This window comes from Schistocerca americana, chromosome 4 (genome assembly GCF_021461395.2).
Source record: "Schistocerca americana isolate TAMUIC-IGC-003095 chromosome 4, iqSchAmer2.1, whole genome shotgun sequence".
Classification (NCBI taxonomy): domain Eukaryota; kingdom Metazoa; phylum Arthropoda; class Insecta; order Orthoptera; family Acrididae; genus Schistocerca; species Schistocerca americana.
This window is the reverse complement of record NC_060122.1, coordinates 256,895,360-256,900,265: the sequence shown is the minus strand read 5'-3', so window position 1 is coordinate 256,900,265 and position 4,906 is coordinate 256,895,360. Positions and strand designations below refer to the sequence as shown.

Genomic DNA, 4,906 nt, shown 5'->3' with positions numbered 1-4,906 from the left:
ACAGTAAAACTCAGACGTTGTTGTGAGGAATAAGCATGAGGAACAGCTATTTGCTATAAAACTAGCAGAGATGTCATTATGCATGGTAATAATCTTGTAACTAAATATATCTGTGTGTAGAGAAGCAGAGAGAATGGAAGGAAAAAGAAAGTAATATTTTTGAAATGTGTGTATACTGTAGAGTAATGTGAGACTAATGCTTTTGAGAAGACTTGAATACTTTATTGTTAATTAATGGGGTTACTGTTTGAGTAATAAATGGTATTTTGGTGAATATGAGGAAGAGATGATTTATTGGGTTATTATAGTGAAGAAATGTTTTATTGAGATCTTGAGAAGGTTGATGGTGATGTTTTTGGTGCTTGTTGCACACATATTTGTGAAATGAGGTAACTTGTGACAATAGGGTGTCGTTTTATGGGGAAGGTCATGAAGCTTAAATAAAGTATGAAGAAACTGATTCTCCATTGTGATATAAAAACATAGTAATAGCAAAGTAAAGGAGGTCAGATTTAAGAATGCAAGTGTTAATGAAGTTTAAAAATTCCAGGTGGCATAGTTACAAGTAGCCCAAGTGCTGGCTGAATTTAAAAGGTAGACAGAAGGTACTGTGTCTGATTAATGAAGCAAAAGTTACAAAGCATAAACTAAAATGAATTTAACCAAGTACTTAATGAACTACTCTAAGCACAGTTTTTCATTTTTCTTAATGCTAATTGTTTTTGTATTATTTTATTATGTGTTATATAGTTCTGTGACAACTTCTTTCACATTTTATGATCCTCTGTGTCGCATGTTGGCATCCCATCCTTAAACCCTTTTGTGATTATGACTTGTGTCCTTGCCAGTTACTGACAAAGTGTCGTATCTGTTGTAACTATCTCCAGAAATATGTAATGATGGTGAAGCACTATGGGGATGTGCCATACAGCCAATCATGCTAAACAATTTCAGCAGGGGATACTTACAATCCTATGGACAAGAGGTCAAATGAGCCCTTGGACAATAGGTCAAATGAGCACTTCATTAAGAAACATAAAGCATACTATTTTGTACTGTATAAAGTGTAAAATTGTAGTTAGATCAGTTCCCTTTATGTTTTTGTCAGTCTGTTATCATTATCATGCTCACATTCTGAATGGTGGGCTTTTGTAATGAACCTGGTCTGACTACACCATTTTCTATCTACAAAGTGTAATTTCCATTACAAGGTGTTTTAACATGCATTTTGCGATATCCTTTTATAATTGTCAACCGTTTTGCAAATATCAGGTGTAGAGGTATGAAACTGGGATTTGGTTGCAATAATTACACATGTGTTGTTTGAAACTGATAAACAATATTTTATTCAAAATAATCTCCATGGCTATTTATACATTTCACCCACCTCTCCAGCAAGCTATGAATGCCACGCCAAAAAAACAACTCTTCTTTTGAAGCGAACCAGTCAGTGAGCCATTTTTGTACATTTTCATACACACTGAAGCATTGTTCAGTGAGAGTGTGTCCCAGTGATGAAAATAGACGATAATTACATGGACCCAAGTCTGGAGAAAAAGCCACATGCCCTAGTATTTCTCAGTTGAAAGCCTTGATCATTTCTCTGACCCATTTTGCTGTATGTGATGGGGTGTTATCATGGAGCAATATGACTTTGTGTTGCCTTTTTCATATTTCTGGTCATGTTTCATGTAGTGCTTGATTTAAATCAATCATTTGCTGTTGGTCATGATCAGTGTTAATGGTTTCACCAGATTGTAGCAACTCGCAATAGATGACACCCTTCTGATCCCACCAAACACAGAGCATTATCATCTTCCCAAAGTGATTTGGTATTGCAGTGGATGTTGATGGTTTGCCTGGATTCATCCATGATTTACGACACTTAGAATTCTCAAAATGTATCCATTTTTCCTCACCTGTCACTATTCTATGGAGAAATGACTTTCTTTTTTATCTGGTAAGCAGCATTTTACAAGTAGTTTTTCGAGTTGCTTGCTGTCTTTCATTCAGTTCATGCAGAACCCACTTTCCCACTTTCTGCACCTTTCCCATATCTTTCAACTGAAGAGAGATGGCTTTCTGCATCACATTCAATTCTTCTGCCAGTTCCTGTTGAGTATGAGTATCATCTTCATCTAATAACGCCTGCAGTTCATTGTTTTCAAACTTTTTCAGTGGGTTTTCGTATTCGTCCCTTCTCATGTCAAAATCACCGTTTATGAATTTTTTGAAAAACTCGAAACAGTGTTTTCCGAAGAGCATGTTCGCCAAAAACTTCGACAAGCATTCAATATGATTCTGCTGCAGTTTTCTTCAAATGATAACAGAAAACCAATGCTGTCTGCAAATGGTAGTTCGTAGGCACAGAACTTGACATGTTTACGGGTTTGAAACAGATACCAATGTATGGAACTTTGGTTAGTGTGTGGTGACATTCATCGTCGGCTGTTACAGGAAGCAGATGGCGCTGCAGATGCAATCTCATGGTCCCCATACTGACGGGGAAATTCCGGTTTCATACTTCTACACCTGGCATTACTTAGAAAAAAAAGTCTTGGTTATTTTGATGATTCTAAGTGTCAGAGAGTATGTAAGCAGGGAGAAATTTAATACTCTGTCATTATCTTTGTATTTAACAATCCATGGACTGTCAGTGATTAAAGTAAAGTAGTAGTTGGGGAGTAGTTTACTGAGAGGAGTTGTATAAGGCTGCATGTGGTCAGAGTTTGGTGATTGTTGCCCATTATGTCTTATTAACAATGCTCAAAAGTATCTTCTATAACAGTGAACCACAAAGAAAATGTTATTCAAAATCTGTGAAATGATTTCAAGAATATGTCAGCAAATGGAAAACTGAAACCTGTACCTTTTTTTAAATTAGAATTGATACTACAAGATCAAACCCTCCTGAAAATCCAAATATTTTTGTCACTATCAACAGGAGAGCCAGAAAGAAGACCCCTGGACATGAAATAAGAAAAAAGAAGAATTTTACCAGCTAAGCGCTAATTATTTTGTTCACTCAGCATTTCTGAACTGTCCACACTGTTTGCTTAGTGGGCTGAAAATCAGCAGAGATAGAATTTAAATAATCAATCTGAATCAGTAACTATAGGGTGGGAAGGCAGACTAGTCACCATATAGCGGAGATGTTGAGTCACAGATAGCCAACAAAAAAAAAGACTATCAAACTCATAAGCTTTTGGACAAAAAGGCTTTCATTGAAATTGGACAAAACACACACACACACACACACACACGCACGCACGCACACACACACACACACACTTGCACAGATGCAGTTTATGCACACGTATATATGACTGTGGTCATGTGTGTGTGTGTTTTGCCTAATTCCGATGAAGGCCTTTTCACATCACTGTCATTATTCCATCCTGGATTTTCCACTGTTTAAGGTGGATGTATGCTATATGCTGATGTAATCTTTTGGTACGTGATTATGTTGATGACATTTATGCAATGTTTGCAGTGATAATTAAACTGACACCCTAGCTGCAACCAGGCGTTGATAAACTTCATTGGGGACATGTTGAAAATGTGTGCCCCGACCGGGACTCGAACCCGGGATCTCCTGCTTCCATGGCAGACGCTCTATCCATCTGAGCCACCGCGGGCACAGAGAATAGCGCGTCTGCAGGGACTTATCCCTTGCACGCCCCCCGTGAGATCCACATTCCCAACATGTCCACAATACTACATTCGTAGTGCGCCTAATAGATGTTTGCACATCATACTCATTACTCGTGGCAGATTAATCTACCAAGTCCTGTACGAGTTCGAGCATAGCGTGTGCGTTCGCACAAGAAGGTCAAAGGCCGGAAACCCATATTTTTAACTGCATGGTCATCGACGGTAACTGTTCTTTCGAGAAAAGATACTACCGTCATATATAGTATTTGTGGTATATGAATTTCCTTATACAACTGTATTATAATGACATAATATTGAAATTAGAAGGTTACCGGAACAATTAAACTGAAATACTAAATATAATGTTGTAGCTGACTATAAAAAGTTAACACCTAATGGTAAACTTTTGAAACTATCTGACATAATTCATGCATAGCTGAACACATTTAAAAAGTGGGGGATTATTCTGTACTACACATAATGGGGGTTGTTCTTATTTAAAAAATATCCAAAATATTTCATGCTCATAATACAATTAAAGAAGAAGAGTTCAGCTGACTGACATATTTTGAATTCTTAATTATACTGTAAGTTATTTAAAAACCTTTTATAAGAAGGAAAGTTGGAATGTTGTGTGCATTTTTTAAAATATTGCTTTGTACAGTATGTTCATTTTATGTGGTGTGGTGTCATGAGTTTGGAAATTATTTTTGTTTTTTGTAATTAAATGCTTTTATAGTTTTCTCTGAATAAATCCAAGTATTGTTGGAAATTAGCTCATTAAATTTTGCATGGATTCTTAAGCTAGTACTTTTGTTTGTAACATAAATTACAGGACAATTCTTCACCACATTTAATTTAATAATCACGAATTGAGCCTTGTAACTAATTGTTGACAGTGCATGGTATAAATGCTGTTATAAGCAGTGACCAAGAAAACAACCATCTCATGATGATAAGCATTTGTAACTACGTCTACATAAAGCACCTATTTTCACACTACAAAATCAACTATACACAACCATAAAATGAAAGCATTAAATAATAGTTTACATTAAAATCTGTTTGATAGTTAATAACATATTATACATTAAAATCTGTTAGATAGTTAATAACATATTATACAGTAGTGCAGACCTGGAAGACACAGAGCAACCTTATAACAATGACATAGTCAGAGAAAGAGTGCCAGAGCCCAAGAGACAGAGAGAGGCACTATCATAGTGGTGGTTACACTAAATTGTCACATATA

General features: G+C 36.1%; 1 non-coding gene across 1 annotated transcript; it reads right to left on the bottom strand.

Moving 5' to 3' along the window:
* Positions 1-3,564: 3,564 nt before the first annotated feature.
* Positions 3,565-3,639, bottom strand: Trnap-ugg. The gene has a single exon. It is a non-coding gene; the product is annotated as a tRNA-Pro (tRNA).
* Positions 3,640-4,906: the final 1,267 nt, after the last annotated feature.